We start from the raw sequence: 25,581 nt of genomic DNA on the forward strand, positions 1-25,581 counted from the left end.
CTGAAATATAATAAAAACTGAATAGAACTTTCATATTATAAATTTGGGTATTACACACTCCTGCTAGAATTTTGTCCTATAATGTGCCTGAGTTATGAAAGAAAAAAAAGGCATAGTAGAAAGCAGTGGCTTGCTTAACTAGTAAGAAAAACTAAGGACTTCATAATACCTTAAAATTCATCCTGTACAACTAGATGTTTATATCTGAAAAGGGTCCATGTTATATTCTGTGTAAAGAAATTGAAACATTCAACACTTTTCAAGTGCCTTATTCTAAATGTCTTCATTAAAAAGAGAGGAACAATAACCTAGAAGATCTTAGCAGCAGCTATCGATCTTCTCAGAAAAAAGGGTACCTAGCTCAGATGTACACAAATGTAAATATAACATGAGATTCCAGCTTCAGCACCTTCATATTCTTATGCAATTACTCTTCCCGGAAAAAAAAAAAAAAAAAAAAAAAAAAAAAAGAAAAATTGAACAAGTTTAAGAAGCCCAAAAGAGGATGCACACAGTGTCTTCTCTGGAACAAGTCTTTGCAAGTATTTGTGGAACACGTCACCAAGTCATATTATCTAATGTAGTTAACTGATCAACAACAACCATATGCAGTAAATACGGCGATTAAACACATTAATAATCAGAAAAAGAAGTGACAGAAAAAAACATAGAAGACAGAAATGAAACACAGAAGGGTAATATAAAATCTCAAGCAAAGCCATGTCCCTCATAAGCCAAAAAAATGTCATTATATTTCTTTCAGCACTGAGATTAATAATCATACCTTTTGTAGTGCTAGTAAAAAAAAGCAAAATTTTCATCTGAAAAGCAAAATTTGTTTATTTATAGCAAATTACTCAGAATGTTAGCATTTTCTATTTAAATTTATTAACTGTCATGACTTCAGAATAGAAATAAACAATGTAAATTTTAGAGACTTCTAGAACACATTGATGCCAAGGTATAAATTACAAAAATCACAATATAGATCTTTTTTCACCCTATTTTGCACTGATCAAATAATGCAGTATTGGTCAAGAGTATTTATTGCTTATATGGCACTTTTCATGCTTTTCAATATTAAAATCCTTGAGAAAGGTGACCATGCTTCCCGTTATATAGATGAAAAAAAAAAAAAAAAGAGAGCACATAACGATGAAGTGAATTCCCGAGTTCATAAAAGTATCCTAAGTCTATATAGGTTTTACTTTTGGATCGGTTACAAAAATTTTATTTCAAATATTTTATGACTGAAATCTACATTTTGCTTGAGGTAAAAATATTGAAAGCCCAAAGGGATTTCTTTGCACCATTGTTCCATCACAGGGAAAGGGGAAGAAGTAGGAGAGATTGCTGAAGCTTCCTAACTGTGCACATTTGTTAAATGAAAATCTTTCATTCAGTTATTTGTTTGTCTTAAGGGATTTACTGAGGATAAAATTCTGCTCTCACAGTTCCTCTGGGCTGGTATAATTCCATTGTCAGCTACAGTATCCCCCTGGGTTTGCTACAACAGGAGGAGTTGACCTTGAACCTGTCATTCCTGAACTGGAATATTTTGGTATTTACGGTCTTTGGATTGACACTGGGTCTGCTGTTAACATGCATAGTGCCTGCTCTTTGCTCATCATGTCCCAGTCAGAAAAGCCAGGCCTTTAAATTGTATGTAATGGTAACTGATGCCAGAAGTTGGTTGATGTCAGAGGAAAAAAAAAACCAAAACCACCAAGGTAAAGATTTAAGCTAACTGTAACTATTATGCAAATAATTGAAAGACTAGGTTTTATATGTTAGAATAATGGGAAAAAGTCATCACTTAGAGGAACAGCCTCTCAAAAAACCACTTGTGTCTTTTCCAGAAGCCTTATTTTAAACTATAAATTTGGGTCATCATGGGGGAAAGGAGAATCCAAAAACCTTACTTTAAAACTGATTGAGCCAGAATATAGATAGCATGCAGATGTTATGGTACAATTGAATCTTCTTTAAAATGCATAGAAATAGGTTTGAAAACAAAAATTTTACAGACAATTGCCTTGAGCCATTTCTTGATTCTCATCTTCTATTCTATTTCCACCATCCCACCTTTTTTTTTTTTCAGGTCAACTTTGCAAATATCTATGAAAACTTGTCTGCAGATCTATGCTCTCCTGAGATGTTGAGCACAATCTACCTTTTTGGGAAATAAGACAGGATATTCTACCTAAGTTGAAAAAGTTCCCTATATTTCCACGTTGAGATGAGCTAACTGTTTTCTACAGTAATACTACTGATGTTATTTTTAACTCTTTTTTTTTCAGATCAGAGAGAGTTATTTGCATCAAAAACCTGTTATGTATCTTCCAGTCCTCTTAGCAGAAAACACTTCTGTCTTACATTAAATAGTACTGCAATATATTTTTAATATTATTCATTTTTTAAGACTACAAGGTGGCATCCAAACTAGAAAATAAAACTAATTTAAAAAAAATGCCTGGAAATGTTCCTAGGAACTGGAATACCATTTTTTATAATGTTAAATTGTATTTACCTCATGTCAACCATCATTCTTCCAAACAAATCCTGAATACAAGGGTTTCAATGGTGAAGATGTGGCCAGTCTGTTCTAGCTGGTCTGAGGGCCAGGAATGCCACCAGGAATGTTATTTTAACAGCATACATTGTAATTAAGAAAAAGGGCAAATTGCACAACCTGACTGCCATTTAGGTGTCTAAATCTGTGTTGCTGCTCAGTTCTGTTCATTTAAGAGACATTTAAAAGATGTAGGTGCTTACAATCTAGAGCTGAATCGGTGCTTCACTATCGAAAGGCAAAAATTCATTTGCCCAAACCTCGATGCCTACTGCCCTTGTAGATGCCATAGATTACTACTCCCACCTGTTAGTGTCAGTTCAGTTCTTTTACAGGTCCTGTGTACATCTACCCTGTAGCCTTTCGGGTTCCCTGTGAGATCCTCAGATGGCACTGGAAATTATTTCGTTAGCCTGGTACAAGCCCTGAACTAAAAGATTGCCTAGAATATGACATCTAAGTACTGAAAAGGGGCTGGGAAAGAGGGCTGGGTTGCAAGAATATCTCCCATACTTTTTCTTTCAGATTGTCTTATTCTGCTTTAGGTGATGTTTTTGCTCACCAACTTCATTTTTGTGGCTATTCTCTTTGACCACTAGAAATTATGATTTGTCCAGGGATCCCAAGTACTTAACTCTGGGTGACAGATTCCATTAAATGATAAAAGACCTAAGAGATAAAACTTTGGTACTATTTTAACAGAGATGAGAGATGTGTCTACTGAATGGACTGACTGTAAGACTTCTGAGAAATACAATGCTCTGTACTTCAGTATGTCAATGCTTGCTGATATGTTTTAAATCACATGCAAATATGTAACTTATTTCTAGAGTAATTAAACTGAGTCATGCCTAGAACTAAGATCTTTAACAAGGTGATGGAAATAAGAGACCTATCCCATCTGTGAAGATTATTGCTGTCATTCAAAATTTAAACATAAATTTACATGAAAGTACTTGAAACATCAGTGGGATAACAGCTGGAACATTGTTTATGAGCAGAGGAGTTACTTTTTTTCACCTTTATCTTCCAAAATTAAACCATGAGCTACACATAACCATATTAAATTGTTTTCAGCATGATTTGTTGTAAAGCTAACACACAATCAAATCTGAACATACCAACCGCTGCCTCCAGCCACAATAATGGTTCCTAGTAGCAAAGTACTGGCATTTCTGAATGATTCAGCAAGGTTTGCCTATAGATGTGTGCTATTGCTCCTACCTACAAGACAAGAGGCCAGTTTGTCAGTTTGGTTTGGTGTTTTATGTTACACTCTTTTTACAGAAACCAAGTACTGTATTTTATAACGTTTTGGTTTGTCTTTTTCTTTTTCTTTTTCTTTTTCTTTTTCTTTTTCTTTTTCTTTTTCTTTTTCTTTTTCTTTTTCTAGCAAGACTATATTAGCAAGATGACTGGATCAAAACATATAAAAATCAAAAAATATGTAATCTCAGCATTCATTAAGTCAAAGCTAAAAGACAAGTCATCTAAGATTTTACACTTAAATAAAAATTTACACAAGAATGATATAGAGTATGAAGACATACATTCTTACAAGACTATGTTAAGACAGAAATTAGTACTGTAGGCTTATCTTAGAATCATAGAACCATAGAATTGTTTAGGTTGGAAAAGACTCTTAAGACCATTGAGTCCAACCATTAACCTGACACTACCAAATCCACCACTAAACCATATGACATCTACATGTCTTTCAAACACCTCCAGGGATGGTCACTCAACCACTTCCTTGGGCAGGCTGTTCCAATGCTTGATAACTCTTTCAGTGAAGAAGTTTTTCCTAATTTAAATCTCCCCTGGCACAACTTGAAGTCTTTTCCTCTTGTCCCATCGTTACTTGGGAGAAGAGACCAACACCCACCTCACTACATCCTCTTTTCAGGTAGTTATAGAGAGCAATAATGTCTCCCCTGAGCTTCCTTTTCTCCAGACTAAACAACCTCAGTTCCCTCTGCCACTCCTCATAAAACTTGCCCTCACCAGCTTTGTTGCCTTTCTCTGGACAAAGCACCTCAGTGTCTTTCTTGTAGTGAGGGCCCCAAAACTAAACACAGTATTTGAGGTGCGGTCTCATGAGTGCCAAGTACAGAGCGATGATCACTTTCCCAGTCCTGCTGGTCACACTATTTTTAATACAAGCCAGCCAGGATGCTACTGGCCTTCTTGGCCACTTAGTCACACTGCTGGCTTATATTCAGCCAGCTGTTGACTGATACCCCCAGATCCTTTTCTGCCAGGCAGCTTTCCAACCACTCTTCTCCAAACTTGTATTGCTGCATGGACACAAGTGCAGGATGTTGCACTTAGCCTTGTTGAACCTCATACCATTGGCCTTGGCCCGTCGATCCAACCTGTCCAGATTCCTCTGTAAAGCCTCCCTACCCTCCAGCAGATCAGCCTCCCACCCAACTTGGTGTCATCTGCAAACTTACTGAGAGTACAGTTGGATTCCCTCGTCCAGATCATTGATAAAGATATTGAACAGAACTGGCCCCAATACTGATCCCTGGAGAACACCACTTGTGACCGGCAGCCAACTGGATTTAACTCCATTCACTATAGCTCTTTGGGCCCGCCATACAGTTTTTCACCCAGTAAAGAGTAGGTCCATCCAAGCCATGAGCAGCCAGCTTCTCCAGGAGACTGCTGTGGGAAAAGGTGTCAAAGGCTTTTCTAAAATCTAAGTAGACAACATCCATAGCCCTCATGCACTAAGCAGGTCATCTTGTCATTGAAGATCAGGTTAGTCAAGCAGGACCTGACTGGTCATACTCACCTGATTATCCTGTACAGGCCATGTGATGGTGCTCAAGATGATCTGTTCCATAACCTTCCCTGGCACTGAGGTCAGACTGACAGGCCTGTAGTTTCTCAAATCCTCCTTCTGACCTTTCTTGTGGATGGACATCATATTTGTTAACTTCCAGTCAACTGGGACCTCCCCAGTTAGCCAGGACTGCTGGTAAATGATGGAAAGTGGCTTAGTGAGCACTTTCACCAGCTCCCTTAGTACCCTTGGCTGGATCCCATCTGGCCCCATAGACTTGTGTGTGTCTAAGTGCTGTAGCAGGTCACTAACCATTTCCCCTTGGATTATGGGGTCTTCATTCTACTCCCCATCCCTGTCTTTCATTTCAGGGGAAACAACTGGTCTTACTATGAAAGACTGAGGCAAAGAAGTCATTAAGTACCTCTGTCTTTTCCTCATCCTTGGTCACCAGGTTTCCTCCAGCATCCAAGAAAGGATGGAGATTCTTCTTAGCACCTCTTTTGTTCTTAATGTATTTATCGAAACATTTTTAATTTTTTTTTAGGGCAGTAGCCAGATTAAGTTCAGGTTGGGCTTTGAGCCTTCTGATTTTCTTCCTACCTAAGCTCATTACCTCCTTGTAGTCCTCCTGATTTTCCTGCCCCTTCTTCCAAAGGTCAAAAACTCTTTTTTTTTTTTCCCCTGAGGTCCAGCCAAAGTTCTCCGTTCAGCCAGGCCAGTCTTCTTTCCCACTGGCTCATATTATGGCATGTGGGGATGGCTTGCTCCTGCACCTTAAAGATTCCTTTTTGAAGAATGTACAGCCTTCCTAGACTCCTTTGCCCTTCAGCACTGCCTCCCAAGGGACTCTGTCAATCAGTCTCTTAAACAGGCCAAAGTCTGCCCTCCAGAAGCCCAAGGCATCAGTTTTGATGACACAACCCTCTCCTCCAAGAACTGAAAACTCTGTCATTTTGTGATCACTATGGGCAAGATGGCCTCCAATCATCACATCACTCACGAGTCATTCTCTGTTCAAAACAACAGGTCTAGCAGGGTGCCTTTCCTAGTTGGCTTACTTACCAGCTGGTTCAGGAAACTGTCTTCCACACACTCCAGGAACCTCCTAAACTGTTTCCTCTCCGTTATATTTTAATTCCAACAGATATCTGGTAAGTGGAAGTCCCCCCACAAGAACAAGGGCTAGCAATTATGAGACTTCTTCCAGCTGTGTATAGAATATTTTGTCTGACTCTTTATCTTGGTTGAGTGGTCTATAACAGACTGCCACCATCATATTTGCCTTGTTGGCCTTTCCCCTGATTCTTACCCATAAACACTCAACCCTCTCATCACCATCATTAAGCTCCAGAAAATCAAAACACTTCCTAACATACAGAGCTACCCCACCAAGTCTCCTTGCCTATCCCTTCTGAACAGTTTGTAACCATCAATAGCCACACTACAGTCATGGGATTTATCTTTATCTTAGATGCGTGTTTCCTACCTTGATCCCACTTTCTGCTGACTGAAAAATGGGGCATTTAAAGACTCCTACAATAGATCTTCATATTGGAAATGATTAGTGCAATGAAATCAGAACTTAAATTGTAAGTGCAATTAAATATTTGTACTGTGCATCATCTTTAATTTCTTTTAAGCAAGATGTGTTTAAGATAAAATCAAACTCTTTGAGAGGAAGTTAAATTCTAGGTTCATAGATCTAATGATTTTGAACTGGAGAACAAAAATCAAAACAAAAAAGGAGGTTTTGGTCAAGAAGCACTATCTTTATCTTTGGAAGAAATTAAACCAGATTATAATTTTGGATGAAGTTTTCTTGTTAACTGCAGATTATCTTCTAGATATCTTCTAGAACTATCTTCTAGACTTTTAGAACAGATACAAGGTTTCGTTGACTCTTTCTGTCAAAAATTTAGTGAGAATCATTTTGGTCATGATTTTTCTTTGCTTTGGAGAAACAGCAGAAAATTTCTGCTGATATTTTTTCTTCTGTAGACATATTTTAGAGTATAAGCATTTTTCTGAAACAGCTTAAAACTTTGATGAAGAAAAATTTTCTATGTGAAAAATCACAACATTAAATTTAAAGCAAAATTCTGTAAAATAGTGATGGACTCATCTGACTGTGATTGCTATTACATTTACTTCCTTTACAGCCTGATTGTTTAGTTGACCATTGCTATGACCATCAAATGTATTGACACAGAACACTGAACAGTGAAAGCAATAATGGTACATGAGTTCTTTTTCCTCTCTAGAATTGTTCCATATAAATGGACATGAAATGATCTCCTTCTTGTTAGAGATGTGGACCAAATAAATAAAAAAAAAGATAGCTGAATGCAGTGTGAAGAGACCTCTTTTTCTTTTTTTTTTTTTTTTAATCATGTCTGTCAATGTTTCACAATCTTGTTTCAGAGATACTAAAAGCAATGCCACCAGTACTTCTAGCGTTAGAAGCAGAATAGGCTGAGCTATTTAATCTCAAAGTAAATAAGGTAGTATTAGTACTGCACTGATGTAGGGAACTGTGTCATCACCTTTATATCATGCTGCACTCTGTAAACATAGTTACACCACCCTCCAAAAAGTCTCAGAACCATTGCGTACTACAGACATGTTCCTGGTCTTGCAAGGTTCTTATTCATATTGTGATGAAAAAACAGGAAAATAATGTCTCTGGGCAATACTAATTCTAGGTGAAAATCAAGCAGGTTTTTCAATGAACTTTTAGCTTGATTTCTTGATTTCTACTGGAGTTTTTTATGTGATACCAGTAACATTGTTTTATTGTCTTTTACCTGGGGATTATGAAATTCTTATTGTCTGCCTTTTCTTCTTCTTTCTTTTTTATATTAAAGGTACTTATTTCCACATGATGCACAGGATTTTCTTTCACTTTGTTTTATAAAATTACTTTTTTTTGCTGGGGTTTGCTCTATTCTTTGATATTCTGATTGGACCTAATGTTATACCTTATTTACTATGAAAGTATTTAAAAAAAAAAGGATATGGAAATTTGCTGAAAAAGATCAAATACTGCCTGTAACCTGGAAAAGCTGAGAGATTGAAAAGCTGAATGTTATGGAAGATAGTGTTAAGCTAAAATATTGCTGGGATACATATTTCACTTAGACTTGCATGCTGTATGCTGGCCAACCTTGATTAAGTGTCAAGAATATTGAGTAATCTGGATCCTGGGGAGAATGTTTTAACAGGGTACAACAGCCATCTGAAAGCTGATTTGCCCTTGATGTAAAATTTATTGCGTCTATATGCTAATGACCTTATTTCTGCATCTTCAGCCATAACACAAGTTTATACTCTCATTGCATTCCACCAACTAAAATAATGTTGTTCCAAATCAGAAGTACCCCAAAAAGGTCTTCAGGAAGAATATGGGTATGAAAATAATGGCATTGGTAATTTAGAAGATGACAGTTTTTGTTTTTGTATTATGCCCCACACCAGTGACAAGAATAATGATGTACTTTGCAAATAACATATATAAGGTGAAGGTACCTACCGTCATGTGTCTTTTTGTACGTACTGGTAAGTTAAGAGTGAGGAAAGTAAACTTAAAAGTAAGGAAATAATTTTGGTTTGTAACTTGGAGAAAAACTTTGAAAAATGGTGATGAACACAAAAGGAAGTTATTTTATTCTTGGCATAGAAAGTATTTGGGTTTATTGGTAGTGAAGTAGTGGGACAAAAATGTGATGTATATTTGCTAGGACTGGAATGGGATTTGACTGAGTAGTGGAAAAGGTTGTTTTAATAATTGGAATGGGTAAGATATTTTATAAGGGCAGTTTTTTAAACGTGCTTGTTGAATACTGTTATGATTTAATGCCACTTTAGTGTAAATGCCAATAAAACCGCCTTAAGCTAATGGAATATCATATCTTAAGCTTATTGTGGGGCATATGCACCATCTATACTTAATTAATTAATATGTAAATTAGACAATTGGAAGATAAAAAGCATATTAAAGAATTACTTGTTTGACTTCTTTCTCAAGGTGATGTCAGAAGAACTGCCATTTGTCTTTTTTTCTGTCTTGAAATTAATTTTGAAATTAATTTTGATTCTAGCAGTAAAAGTAGCTCACATTTTTTGTGTTGTTGGATTTTTCAGATGCAAATTTGCTACATATTTTAAATTTAAGATTGGATTATTAAGCAACAAATCTAAAAAAAATCTTAATAAATACTAGCAATCATAAATTTCATGTACACTTAAAATAACAGCTTTTTGATAAATCTGTAGTCAAACGATGTCTAGATGAATTAAAAAGACCCCTAGTTTCTCAGCTAAAATGTAATTTTTTTACCAAACTAAGATATTTCCTTTTATAATTTTTAATTTTACTTATTACCTGCCACAACATTTCCAGATAGTCCCTAGCTCGATTTAGTATGTTATAAATAATTAACTCCTAAGCTATGTACCTAAAGTTTTGAGAATAACTTACTTCAATTTTTCCACAATTCATTTCCACTTCAATCATTACAAAATATTTCAACTCTATACATAGAATAGAATAGAATAGAATCGAATCGAATCGAATCGAATCGAATCGAATCGAATCGAACAGAACATCTCAAATTGGAAGGGACCCATAAGGATCATCAAGTCCAACTCCATCATATTTCAGTTAGCTTTCGTTTTAACCTCCATGCTTCCTAAAGAGTTTTTAGCCAAATTCAACATCTGATTAAGCCCTGACTTTTATGGCTTCATATTACTTTTTCATTATTACATTTCACCATAATATTTTAAAAGCATGTTTAGCTTTCTGTATGTGTTCTGATGTTGCTAAAGTTAACAAGGGAAAATCAGATTTCAGTATTTTTAAAAGGAATGAGTTCTGAAAACTATATGTCATTATTTTGATTTTCAAAATATTATTCAAAATAATTCTATAATATAATTCAAAAATAATTCTATAAAATAATTCTATAATATAATTCAAAATAATTTCTAAATGCACTGAATTTCCAGCTGCAACTAAACTGTAATTGCCCATGCACTCTGCGTACATGTATGCATGTGTGTGTATACATGCAAAGGAAGGGCTGAGAAGGTAGGAAAAAACCCTGATAGTAAAAATTAAAAAAAAAAAAAAGTTATTTTCTTGAGTTAAATTTTGATGTTCTTTAGCCTAAACTCTAAGTGAACTCTAGATTTCAGTACTTATATGCCCTGAAGCACAAATTACTGTTGTATTTTAAGATGATTTCTAAATGACATAGTGAGTACTTAGGATAAAGTTAACAAATTTCAATTTTATTACAGCTGTTGTTCTCTAATCAATACATGTTTTGAATTGTGAAATCCACACCTGTTACTGTATTTTAAACGTTACCAATCGATGTCTCCAAAAAATGTTCATCATTTGGATTCTTCTTTTCAGTTTTCCTCCTCTAATTGTTCAAAAAGTACTTTTTTTTTTTTTTATTTCATATTGTTTCAGCAATTCATATTGGCAAATCAGTATCTAAGAATCACATGGATATTTTGAAGCTACATTTACTTTCAATATTGTTCAAATGTATATATTGACAAACCATGTTGTTAATATCTGTCTGTTCAACAGGAATGTATTCTAATTAATTTTTTTCTTTTATATTTACCTTTTTATCTAAAAAAAAAACCCCAAATAAAAATATATAAAAATATTTACTTCCAGATGCACTCATAAAAAAGGGAGAGAAGGCATAGTAGAATCAGTTTTCAGTCAGTCAAACATATCTGCTTTGGCAGTTGAATTTACTATTTACATTATTTTTCTTCTAAATACATTTATAAATTCTGCAGAAATAAATAACAATTATATTAAAAAGTCTGTTTGCTTGTTTGGCTTCCCAATTTTCCAAGCCAAAAACACCCTAAAAGTCCCTCCTTCCCCCCAAGTTTTTTAAAACTAAGAATGAGTTCTCTGTAAAAATTTAAAAATCTACATAATTTAATTGAAAATAAAAATTGGGGGATGCTTTTAAATACTTGTCAATACCCCAAGTATTTTAGGATGGAGAGGAATAATCAACTTTGATACATCTTTTTCTGTCCCATGAATAGCGATTGTTATGAAACTTTAACATTTTACATCTCTCTTTGTATTCCTTGTATTCTTATAGAATTTTCACTCTTTTATGTTTCTGACATTACAAGTGAAAACAGGAAAAAAAATCAATCGGTACATATTTTTTTTTAGAAGTAATAAAAAAAAACCCTAAGACACAAACAATTAATTCATATCACATGGAGAAAAAGCCATAAAGAGGCTTCATAAATGTTGTGTTTTAATAGGGTTAGAAATAGAAAAACCAAGAGAATCCAAAGTTGAGAGCTATGTCCTGTCAAATGTTTTATGACTCAGTGAGATGATGTGGAAGATTTAATAGTCAGTAAAACAGTGCAGCATATCATTGCTAGCCAGGAAAGATCTTACTGATTCTTTCTTTAATGTGAATAAGAGGCTTTCTGTGTCAAATAAAGGAAAAGGTAAGTCTCTCTCAATTGTGAAGTTCAAAGACAGCCATTAAGTGCTTGACACATTTATCATCACTAATGAAAAGGTATTCTTAACCCTGATGCTGGCTAAGAACATTCTCATCCGAAGGAAACATATAAAAATAAATAAATAAGAGAGCTTTTCCCTCCACCTTCCTTACTCCCCTCTCCCTTCCTCACTTTAAAGCTAATTAGAGTATTATTGACCAAAGATTTAGAGAGAAGCACCTGATTAAAAAAACTAGACTAGTCACATTTCTTCTTCGTACTACATCTGGTACCTCAAAACTTTGTTTGATTCAGGCATCTCTGATTTTGTAACATATGCGAATCTTGGAAGTTCAGGTTAGTTCTGTCAACTTTATAACAGAGATCATTCACTGCCATGCTTAGGTAAAGAATCTTGATCAAGGGTTGCCTAACATTATTTACAGTTCATATTTTACAGTTTGTATTTGTACTAACCTTGAGACAATAGACAGCACTAACAGAAGTCCATCACAGTTTGTCTGATAGCATTCTAGTACTCTGGTGTCCCACACTGCTAAGATTTGACTCTCCTAAACAGCTCAATATGAAAATTATTTATGTAATTCAGATTAATATTAGTGGATGCAAGCCATAAACTATGTGTTTTGGAATCAGAGAGCCCAAGAAAAGAATTTATGTGTGACTTTAGATTGTTACTTCAACACAGTGTTAATATGATTACTATGTATAGCTATTAAATAAAAGACCAGGGTCCAATCCTTGACACATCAATTAAACCCTTCCTAAAGTGATTTGCCTTATCTTTTTGTCGTAGATATTCTGAATCTAATGGGACTTCCCTATGTCCTAGTTGCTTATGCTGTTTTGTCATCTCTGTATGTCTGAATTTGGGTTATGCTGTTCCTCTCAACAGTGGCAGAATAGAATTGGAAGCATGTGCTACATGCACTGGGATGCACATGAAAGAACACGGGAGGATTGAGGCTGCAAAAATTGTTTTCTGAAGGAGCATCAGATCATTGCAGATGTTATAGGGTACCAAACATAGTGTAGTGTTCACCTCACTGCCTTTTGGAGAGGTTTAGGAAGCAAACTATTCCCTGACAACCTCCAGATAGTGTCTTAAGGAATGTGAATTGAAGAAATCCCAAACAGATTTATGCAGTGAGCTGGCAACTAAGTGGTGTGAACTCAAGGCGTCAAGGTTGCTTCATGACTCTCCTTTACTCATCAGCACAGATGTATCTGGTGGGAACCAGGTAATACGATCCCAGGGACAGGGCTGGGCAAAGGCAGTGAATATAGCAAACTTTATACTTTCTATCCAACTTGTTTGTGGACCAGAACTGCTGGGCCAAATTTTAATTTGCATATAAATAACTCCTTCTGGGCCAATGGGAACAACATTGCTGTCATCTTCTAGATTGAGTGCTACATTTGTTTTGGGAGACACTAAATTCTCACTTATTGGTTGTTGTTCAGCCAGTCATTCTACCTAGCTTGTCAAAGGATATAATGATGTTTACTCCTTTCTGAAGTGATTTGAAAAAGGCAGTAAATAAGTATTTATCAATATGCTGACAGGCTGAGGATTTTTATCTCAAGGTTTCACAAAAACTTATAAGCCAAAATGATGATTAAACACTTGGATCTTAATAAGTTCTTGAAGTTACTATTGATGACTAGTTTAATGTACTTAAACAGATATGGGCATATATCAGCAATGATGCACAGAAATTTGGGAGATATTAGTGTGTCTTGTGAAGACTATTAAGTATCTAAATCAGTCCAATACCACAGATTTTTTTTTTTTATTGTTTGGTTTGTTGGTCTGTTTTTCTTGTTGGTTTCTTTTTTTGTTTGTTTGGTTGTGTTTTTTTGGTGTGTGTGTGTATGCATGGACAGCAGTTCTCTGTGGTATTAAAACATTAATGTCATATTTGATTGGTTTTAATGGTGCTTCAGTATTATTCAAACAGTTGATTAGGGACTACTTGGAATTTAGCTTTTCTGAAAATTAGGGCTACTCAGTGAATTTTCTGGACATAAAATCTAAGATTAGGCTTGACAGACTGAGATTTAACTCATCTAATAATCACCTACATCCCCACAACTAGTGCTTCATTCTAACTAGTTACCTTTAAAGGCCTAGAATCACAGAAAGAATCACTGGTCACAGGTTTATATGAAAATCTTGTCAAAATTATTTTTAATAGACTAATATAGTAGGGAAGAAAATGTTATAAATTTTAAATATTTTTACATATATTGCAAGTTCTTCCATGTAGAACTAAGCACAGAACAAAAAACTGGGTAATTAAATACCCAATATGTACTTCAGGAAGAGATCAGATTTTATGCAATGGCATAAATGCTAGATGTTGAGGAGAAAATGAAAAGAAGTCCCTAATGTTGATCTGTGGGCAGTAAATAAGTTAAGTATTCAGCTTCAGCTGGAAAAAACCAAAGTGCCATTCTAGCCCAATTCAATTTCATCTAACTTTGTGCAACTGACAAAGGAATCTAAATTAGGAGAAGATTTTCCTACATCTATATTCCCCATGTAGAAACTTGGATGACTCCAAAATTCATCTCACATATTAAATGGATTTCATTTCATATGGAACTTTTCTAGCCATTAGCAGTTACTTGGGAAAAAAGTTTTTTGCAACTCTTACTGTCGTAAGAAAAAAATTCTGTCACAAAGTTTATTTAAATGCATATTTAAATAAAAATAGTAACAATAAAAAGTAGCTGTGGTTGCAGTTTCAGCTGCCTAGGCAGCTATCTTGAGACCTGAAAAAGTTGAATACTGTATTATTTTCTTCTGGTAGGTTTCTTTTACTATGATCAATCTACTTTATATCCCTGTTGAATTCTGACTTCTTGTATGGGTCATTGTTTCTTATTCCCTAATAGTTCTACCAGGGATGTGCAAACTTAATATATTTCTACCATTTACTGAGTTTGCTGAATCACAAGGAACATGCACATGTTTTATGAACTCTCAGGTGGGTTACAATGTACAGGAATGAAAACAGTATATGTGATATCCATAGAGTCAGCTGGAAGCAAAAAATACAGGGGGGAAAACACTAAAAAAGCCTTCTTTGGTTTTTATAGTGACTCTCTTAGGAATAAATTGATGTGATTTGGTTTTTTATTTTTTTATTTTTACAGCTTGTAAAGTTATGGCCCTGACTGATGTTAAAGGTATTGTTTCCCAAAGGTACAGATTATGAGTACTACAATCAAACAGAAAAATGTAGTATCATGCATATGACACTTCTATTTACATATTGTACAGTAAGACTTACTTAAATGTATTATTGAACAACGGATGCAGACAAAGTTAAGTCATTACAAGTTTCCAAATATTGGCTTTTTTAAAAAATACTTTTATAACTGCTTCAGAACAGAACAATTTTGCCTAAATTACCTTCTAAATGCTTCTACTAAAGCAAAGGTTCAGAGGACTGTCAGGTGCTAATTTGACTGAAAATGACTCAGGAAGAATAATATGAAGCTAAGTTATTTTTATTTAAGGTTGAGTTTTTTTAATTATTATTATTTTAATGGATTATAGCCTTTCAAAAGTACCTCAACCCCAATTTTTGTTCATTTGATGTTGTTGATACCAATTAATGAACTTAACTATTTCAGTAAGTTTTAGTGATTAATTTTAAAGCTATTTGTTTATACCATATTAAATGCTGAAAACTTTGGTATATCCAATTCATTCTTTCAAGAGATTGCTCAGTCGGCTCTGAGTTCTGAGACTTGCTTTTAATTCAAGTCACAAAACAAGAAGAAAGATCCTGAGCATGACAGAAGGCCACAATGGCTCCAGAGAGTTTATGTAGAGGCCCAAGAGGTACAACAGGACACCAGTGTGCAATTAAATGGGTAGTTTGCCACTAGGCAATCATGAACACTGACTGCCTGTGGCTTCCATGTGGAAAAGGTGTGAGTGCATTATGGGAAATGCTATATTTATGGCTACTTTTTGGCTCTTTGGTTCCCAAGAAAACTATATATGGGAAAGCTAAGGACCCATGAGGACATGAATGTTCAGTAAAACTTATGACCTTCACTGTATTACTGGTAGAGATAGAAATAAAAGCTAGTTTGCTCCTGGATTTATGTCCAGGATGGCAAGGTACTAGAGACATAGTTACTGTGAGTGTCCAGAGTTTCACTGGATACATCTATATTATTAAACAAAACAGGCTCATTGTCCAGCATTAAGGATTATTGCCACATCACACCAGAATACAGTGGCTTTTTCCATCTTGCCTGCTGGGACTCATCAATAGCCTATACATTACCTGGAAGAGTACTAGCTCACACAAGCCAAAACATGCCAGAGGCAAGAGTTCACTATTAAAGAGAGAGGAAAATGCCCAGGGTTTAAATCCATGTCCTGCTTCTATTTATTTTACTGATAGAAACATAGTCATTAGGATCAAACCTGAAGAGTTTGTGAATTTTGGTAAATCATAGTTGACATGAACCAATAGTTCCAATTTATTAAAACAATAGCAAAAGTTGTATTGCACCTGAACGCAGTTTACAGGAAATAAATCACAAAAAAATGGGAAAAATGATCTCTTTTATGAAGTCTAAATACTTTCAGTCTGGTTTTTTATTTCTTACCTCCTTGATAATATGGTCTGAGGGCTTATTTTTTTCTCTCTCTCGTTTTTTTTCCCTCCTTTTTAATGAAGCAGAGATTTATCCCACTAAAATGGGGCTACTCAGCTTTTAACTTAATCATTCCAAATGAAACAGTCATTCCTTGATGGAAATGAATCAAGTTTTCCTTGCAATATTTTGTTAGTATTAGATAAAGTACATGAAGAAACTTTAGATTAAGTGTAAACATAAGATACTGGTTTACAGAGACATTTATTTCCTTTTTAAAAATTGTGATTGTACAGAATATCTGATAGGAATGGACACATCTGCATGTGAATGTGGTTGTGATGAGATGAAAACTTTGTTGTGATATGCTGCCTTCTTTCTATTATATGTGATAATGCAAAGATTGCATATTTCTCTATTTTCTATTTCTTCCTCACCTTGCTTTTTTTTCACTAAAGGAGCTTTCTAATAATTTAAAGGAATAAAATTGAAATTAAATGTTCCTACTAAAATTCAGATTTTGACGAGAAAGAGATGGAGGACAGAACTGTCTATACCTACATTATTTCAGAGTTTGTAAGTCTATTTTTAGTTCTTTCTATAAAATTTTGCCAAACATTTCAGATTTTTTTTCCTGATGTGTTTTTCATATGTCTGTCTTAGACTATTTTCAGTTGTTTTGGTCTCTGTTTTGACAGACATAAAAAGGTAAATTTCAGTATGAGTCTAGAGAAATAATACGTTGCTTGCTTTGTGCTAATCATACAGTCATTTGGCAGAAAGGTGTAACTAGTCCATGCCTTGGAGAAACAATTTTAAATTTGGCAGCATGCTTGCCCTGCTGTCTGGAATACCCCTTTTTGCCATCTCTGAGAGAACTCTGTGGAATTCAGCTAAGCCACAAGACTTGGAAAACTGCAGGTTACACATGTTCAGGAGAGGCTCAGTCTGTGTTACTAAACTAATATGTGCTTCTTTAACAAGAGAAACAGAGTTTGGGCTTTTCCAGGGAATAGAAGAAAGCCTCTTAAAATGGTGAAAGCTACAGATGCAAAAAACAGAGACCTACAATTGTTGGCAAGATAAAACATTCAGCCTCTCACATTGTTGGCTTGTGTCAATGAGCAATGCAGCCAATGTGTGCTATGGCTGTTAGCTGGCTTCTTCTATAGTCAGGGAGATGCCTTTAAAGTCTGAGTTCAGTTCCTATATGGTAAATCTGACTGATTTTTTATTTCCTTGATCTAATGCATGGATGATTCCTGTTACTTTAACTCAGGAAGCAAGGGGAGAGATCGACAGTGGGCTCCGTGTGTTTCAAATCCCACCCTGGTCAGCTTCCAGAATGAAATAAGCTTTTTTTTGTATGTGTTTACTCAAGTTCAGTGGTGACTTTACAGCCTCACAAGAATAATGTATCTCAAAATTCTCTTAAAAAATCATAAAGTAATGCTGTTAGTATTGCTGTTAGAGGGGAAAACATGGTAACTTTACCTCTACAGATTCGCATAAAAGAAGACAAAGTATATTAATCCATTCAAGATTCTAGATATTTGAATCTAGAACTAATCTACAGATTTCAGGGTCATGAATCATTGCTTCAGAACCTAATGGGCTGGCAAAATTGCAATTCATAGGGAAAAAATTAAATCACAGTTTCTAGTTAATAATTCCAAGGATAAAGGATGCATATTCTCTACACATACGCCAGAGCAAATTGCTTCTCATAAACTGCAACTTTCCAGCTTTTTCAATATAGAGTATGGCAGCAAAAGTTTATGGTTCAGGGATGAACACTTGTAGTCATTATTTGTCATAGAAGATGATAATACTTGGCACTTTGTCAACTTTTCCATATAGATTACTAACTTGTATATGGTACTTGAACTGTGCAATGAATATTGATGAACTCTTGTATGACAGAGCATTTGTGCAATGAAATAATAACAAAATTTAAAAAGAGGGGAACAAACAGAAACCCTTATTACATTGTATACTTAATTATCTATATTTATATGTGCATCTTTTTTTTTTATTTTATATACAAATGTTGGTAGATAGATACATAGATAATCATAACAGATATATGTTGCATAAATAATCATTACAGATTATCCCACAGAATCAGCATTCCATCTATTATTTTGATCTATGCCTGAAAAAAATAAATGCAGAAACAGGTCCCAGCATTTGGTGGGCTGGTAAGTGATTTTGGAATCAATTAGCTAGCTTAGTTTCCTTTCACTGTCTATAGCCGATTATGATATAGAGGCAATAAGAGTTTTGCTTCGACATGAAATATGCGTCTGAACCTCAGTCCTGGCAGCAAAGAAGAGATGAGGGCAGTCAAAACCAATAAGAACTACACTAATACCTAACACAATGTAATAATTGATGGAAATGGGATAGTTCAGAATATTTCTACAAGAACTGAAGTATTTGGATTCCTGAATCTCTGACCACTGAAATGGGACAGAAAATTACAGATCTGTAGATATTTTCCACGTTGCCAGTAGCATTTTTAAGCCAAAATCCCTGAAGAACAATTTATATCATAACATTTTGGCACTTCCAATTCAGGCTTCCTGAAAATGGAAGAGAAATTGTATTTACCCAAGTGCTTAAGCACCTCAGAAAGATTTAAACAGAGTGTAACACTAAAAGTAGACAAAGGTTAGAGAACTCTCATTTCTGACTCAACAGGTTCACTGATACCAAAAAAAAAAATGACACTTCAGAGAATTATATTGTGGTATTCAGAAATAGTTTGAGGCATGAATTGCATCAATATTTCATAAAAAACCCTGACTTTACTCTCATTCTGGAAATATATCCACTTCAGCAGTCATATGAACTCTATTCAGATTCTTAACACAGTAAAAGTCGCTTGACCAGGAATACTCTACTATTTACTTACAATTAAATGCAACTTTCATAGCCATTTGTTGCTTTAAGGAGCATATATTAATATAAGTTCCCACTTCCTTGAAATAACCTTAGAGCAAAATCTCAGATTTTCCTGGAATGTTTAAAAAAGAGATAAATTACAGTAAATAAAAAAGTTCCATTCTTTTGAAATTATTTTCAAAGAAACAAAAAAAAAAAGAATAAAAAAAATCATTTTTCATTAACTCTTGTTAAAGAAATTTAAATTTTGGCATGGAAAGTGAGAGGTGTCTGAACTTCAGATGCTGAAAATAATGAAGAATGTTCTCTTAGTCTGTTCAGTTCAGCTCAAAAATTTTAAATACAAGGTCTGACCTTACTTGGCTGATTTTTACTAAGCTTTGGGAACATTTTAACAGTTCTAAATCAAGTCTGATTGAGAAATGTCAATAAAAAAAAAAAAAAAAAAGCTGTGCTGGGTGGTGATATGTCTCACCAATGGAGATGTGCCCAGGATATCTGTCAACAGACCTGAACCATTTAAATAACAGCCCTTCGCCAACCCATTTCATTCAGACAGAAGTAGACCAGAGCAATACTAATCCACAAGTGCTTTCAATAGGAAGGTGTGGGGTGGAATCTGCACGGGAGATAGCTTATCTAATAGCTGCTTTCAGCTGAGTAGTTTTTTTCTAGAATGAACATCTATTTCCTTATCCAAAAATAAGCTTTATCAACATTACTTCAGTGCAAGATATATTTCTATAACAACACCATTAGAAAGTCAAGCCCATAAACAAAGTAGCAATGCTGATACAAAGAGTATACCGGGACTAGGCAGGTTTCTCAAGAAAATGATGCAAGACTGGTGCTGAAAGAGTAATTCAGCTGATACTCTTTTCAGCATACCCTGACACCATAGTAAAGAAGATGGTGTTTGAAACTGTTAAGGGAATTGGATAATGCAGGTCTTGTGTGAAGAAAAACCAAGCTTATCTGAATATTTCACATACTTAGTGAATAACAACATAAGTATTTAGGTATTTCCTTAAAAAGACTTGTAATAATTTACTCAAAACAAACATTATGTTGCCCTGGTACTGTTTCACAGAACTTCTCTATAGAGATTTAGTGGCTATTTAAACAAAAATGATAGATACTCCCAGAGCTGACATGATTATGCCGACTTCTGTATTTACAACATTCTATCAATATTATTCAGATTGCTAAATCCACTCACTGTAGCTGTTCTTAAAGGTATTTTTCAACTTTTTTTCTTTTCTTTTTTTTTATTTTTTTTCCCCAGGTTGTTACATTATGCAGCTGATACAAATGTGAATTTAGTAAACATGAAATTTGCTAACTGTGCTACTCCGGAGACTGACAGATTTTCAGCATAGCTATGTGGATTGTATTGGAGTGGTTTTACAATGGTCATGGTCTATCAACCTGCTGAAAGAAGGCAGCAAAATATTTTCATGCCTCTTTGCAAATAACAAAGTACTTAATCTAGCTATCTTTTCCCTAAATTTATGTATTTTATTCCCACCTTCCTGTTTTTCTTCCCAGAAACATGAGCGCTAACATCTTTTCTAGTACAGCAGAAGTTCTGGTCCTTGTGGCTGCTCTCACTGATCGATGGGATACATACTCTGAGCAGTGAAATGACATGCTGTATGGAGATTTGCTGAAATCTTGGTCCTACTTTGGCCTCTTCCAGGGAGTAATTTAGCCTGTGTTATCTGGTCAAAACTTGCTGCACCTTGACAACACATCAGCACATTCAAAGGCAGCAGCGGCAATGAGCAGCGTGCCATGGCTTGGGCACTTTACAGGTAAACACCTTTAAGGAAGCACATATGTGGTCCAAAGTGCTGTATTTGCCTAATGGATACACTTCTGTGTACCAATTAGCTTGCTGTAAACTGAGTTTATCTTCAGAATAAGTCACTTTGCAGAATGGTAAAGTGGCATCAAACTTAGCTGGTAGACCATTCTTCTAGTCTTGCAAGGGAAGACAGCTGATTTCTTCTGGAGAGCTGCTTGAGGGTGATGTGATAGATTTGGGCAGAGGTGCCCAGGGCCACACAAGGATTTTCCAGCCCCAGGGAGCCCAACAGCACAGACATAGGTGGGCAGTGCTGATGCTTTTAGGCTGTGCAAAGCCTTTAGCCACAGCTTTTAGGCTGTGCAAAGAGTCTGAGCCTGTATTACCCCGTCTCCCCTTGAAAATCAGGGGCACAGAAGCAGCAAATACCACACCAGAAAGTGCCTAAAACTGCCTCAACCCATTGTTGAAACCATGTCTGCTTAAAAGAGCATGTAAACATATATTGTAGGACTATTATTCCTTGTCTTAATTGCTCAAAATGCTCTTTTTCTTGATCTTCGGTCTATTTGAGTGTGCAACAGACAGGATAATATGCTGAAGAGGGGAAAGAGCATAACCTAGAGGTAACTTGGCAAGAGTGGAGACAGATGGCCGATCTGAAAGCATCAGAGGTTTGCTCCCAGAGTACCTCCTAAAATAGAGGTGGTTGTAAATTAGAATTGCCCTTTATAAACAAGGTGTATTGCTCTAAAGTCTGGCCATCTGATTACGGGTGCAGATGGTCTGTTACTGTGGGGATTTAGAGGTGTAAAGGGATACATGACAGATAAGTGCCGAAGGCTCATGTCTCAGTGGCCAAGGGTTACACAAGCTGGATTCAGTTTGTAATTCTTTTTGAACAAGTATATATTTTTTTTTCATGAGACTACAACAAGGATGTCAATACAATTGGTTTTTGAGTGTGTTAAGTTATGGACACTGCTTCGGTACATAATAGACTAAGACCAATGACAATTTTTATATGCACCAAGAGCAATCTCAGATATTCTGAAAGTTTATGTTCACTGTAGAGCTAGAATATTAAGTATTTACAATGTGTTACATATATTTATATATATATACTTGCATATATATGTATCTACATATGTATACACAAGTTTACAATACATAAGTACACACATGCACAGAAGTTTATAAATACATACATGCTCCCATATATATTCAACATATAAATACATATGTACATTGGAAGATGAGGACTTATTTCTTCAAGCAGAACTGCTGTTTCCTGCTGGGAGAACACTATAAAGTAAATTGGCCAAACAACTTACCATAAAACCCAAAAGTGGGTAATGATCTTGACTTAATAAAATAATGCTCATGTCTTTAGTTATTACACTGAAAAAACTCCAGATTTTACTGCATCGATACCTGTCATCTATGTACGTGCTGTATATTTATAAGTAATATGATTGTCCTTGTATTAAAGACTTGGCTTTTTAATGTACATAGTCTCTGTTTTAGCACATTATCAGAAACCATACAGCTTTTTCTGAGCTGTGGACATCTGCGTTCACAGGACTGTAACACCTGGTTTAACAGGTGGGAAAAAAAAATGAAAAACCACTCCACTAAAACTTTTAAGATATCTGAACCAGTCTTTAAATAGCTCTCTGTTAGTTTATGAGACACATATAAAATATATAGTGTATTTCAAAACATTTCTTATTCTATCCTAGTCCCAAATTCGGGGTTAGTAAGTTTAAATACAACCACAAATGACATTGTTTGCCCATCTATATGTTGTTCTTCTATGCACGTTTGTACCTGCATATTATATATACAATTGTTGTTGTATAGTAAAAGAGCAACTATTTAAAGGTCCATTTAAACTATTAAACTATTTAAAGAAGTCAATATAGATATATTGCAATGTAATATGCAATACATTGTCACAGTTGTTGTGACCTTATGAAGTCAGGTGACTACATCCTGTTCTGGAAAAGGAAAGGAAAGGAAAGGAAAGGAAAGGAAAGGAAAGGAAAGGAAAGGAAAGGAAAGGAAAGGAAAGGAAAGGAAAGGAAAGGAAAGGAAAGGAAAGGAAAGGAAAGGAAAGGAAAGGAAAGGAAAGGAAAGGAAAGGAAAGGAAAGGAAAGGAAAGGAAAGGAAAGGAAAGGAAAGGAAAGGAAAGGAAAGGAAAGGAAAGGAAAGGAAAGGAAAGGAAAGGAAAGGAAAGGAAAGGAAAGGAAAGGAAAGGAAAGGAAAGGAAAGGAAAGGAAAGGAAAGGAAAGGAAAGGAAAGGAAAGGAAAGGAAAGGAAAGGAAAGGAAGAAAAGAAAAGAAAAGAAAAGAAAAGAAAAGAAAAGAAAAGAAAAGAAAAGAAAAGAAAAGAAAAGAAAAGAAAAGAAAAGAAAAGAAAAGAAAAGAAAAGAAAAGAAAAGAAAAGAAAAGAAAAGAAAAGAAAAGAAAAGAAAAGAAAAGAAAAGAAAAGAAAAGAAAAGAAAAGAAAAGAAAAGAAAAGAAAAATACATAAAAAACTGAAGGTCAGGGATCATCTTCTATAACCTGCTTGGTTAACGTGGAGTGAATGGTGGATGTCATCTACTTGTATTTCTCCAAAGTTTTTGATATGGTTCCCCACAACCTCCTCCTGGAAAAACTGATGTGTTATGGTCTAGACAAGTGGTCTCTGTGGTGGGTGGGGAACTGGCTGAGAGGCCGCACACAGAGAGTGGTGGTAAATAGTTCCTTTTAAAACTGTCAACCTGACAAAGGTTGGATCCCCCAGGGACTGATGTTGGGCTCAATGCTGTTTACTATCTTCATAAATAATCTGGATGATGGGTCAAGTGTACCCTGGTGGATTTTGTCAATGTCACCAAACTGAGTGGGGAGGTGGACACTTTGGAAGGGAGAGCCACTGTGCAGGAAGACCTGGATAGGCTGGAAGAGTGGGTTAACAAGAACCTTATGAAGTTCAACAAAGGAAAAGTAAGGTCTTGCAACTGGGAAAACACAATCCAGGAGCACAACACAAGCTGGGATCTACCTGGCTGGGGAGCAGCTCTGTGGAAAGGGACCTGGGAGTCCTGGTGGACAACAAGCTCAATATGGACAAACAGTGTGCTGCAGTGGCAAAAAAAAAGCCAACAGGATTCTGGACTGCATCAACAAGGGCACCACCAGCAGAGACAAAGAAGTCATTATCCCACTCTACTCAGAGCTTCTCAGGCTACACCTGAAATACTGTGTTCAGTTTTGGTTCCGGCTATACAAAAAAGATGTGGACAGGATGGAGAGCATCCAAGGAAGGACCATAAAGATGACCAAAGGACAGGGAAGCCTGCCATATGAGGAAAGGCTGAGAGAACTGGTTTTTTTCAGCCTTGAGAAAGAAGGCTTAGGGGAGACCTTATCACCATGTTTCAGTATTTAAAGAGTGGCTACAAAGAAGACGGGGAATCCCTTTTTACAATGAAGGGGGAAGGGGATAAAAAAAACAGACCCAGTGGTAATGAGCCTGGGGGAAAAAGGCCAAGGATGGGGGTGAAATTGGGAGCCCAGCTCAAGTGCAGGTACACAAACGCGTGTAGTATGGGCAACAAACAGGAGGAGCTGGAGGCCATTGTACTGAAGGAAAACTACGATATAGTTGCCATCACAGAAACGTTGTGGGATCACTTACACAAATGGAGTGCCGGAACCAATGGCTACCAACTGTTCAGAAGGGATAGACAAGGAAGGAGAGGTGGTGGGGTGGGCCTCTATGTTAGAGACAGATTTGAATGCTTAGAAGTTAATAATGGAAATGACAGTGTAGAGTGTTTATAGGTCAGAATCAAGGGGAAGGCCAACAAGACAGACATCATGGTGGGAGCTTACTACAGACCCCCAAACCGGGACATAGAAATCGATAAAACATTCTATCAGCAACTGGACGAGCTCTTGCAATCACTTGCCCTTGTTCTTGTGGGGGACTTCAACTTCCCAGATATCTGCTGGAAATATAACACAGCAGAGAGGGAACAATCTTGGAGGTTCCTAGAGTGTGTGGAAGACAACTTCCTAATACAGCTGGTGAGCGAACCAACCAGGGAAAGTGCCCTACTGGACCTGCTGCTTGTTAACACAGAAGGTCTTGTGGGGGATGTAAAGGTTCAAGGTCATCTTAGGCAGTGATCACGAGATCATAGAGTTTTCAATTCTTGCAGAAGCAAGACAAGGAGTGAGCAGAACTGCCACCTTGGACTCCCGAAAGGCAGGCTTTAACCTGTTTAGGAACATGGTTGAGAGTGTCGCCTGGGAGACAGTCCTGAAGGGCAAAGGTGCCCAGAAGGCTGGTCAT

This window comes from Calidris pugnax, unplaced genomic scaffold, assembly GCF_001431845.1.
Source record: "Calidris pugnax isolate Ruff unplaced genomic scaffold, ASM143184v1 scaffold20, whole genome shotgun sequence".
Taxonomy (NCBI): Eukaryota; Metazoa; Chordata; class Aves; order Charadriiformes; family Scolopacidae; genus Calidris; species Calidris pugnax.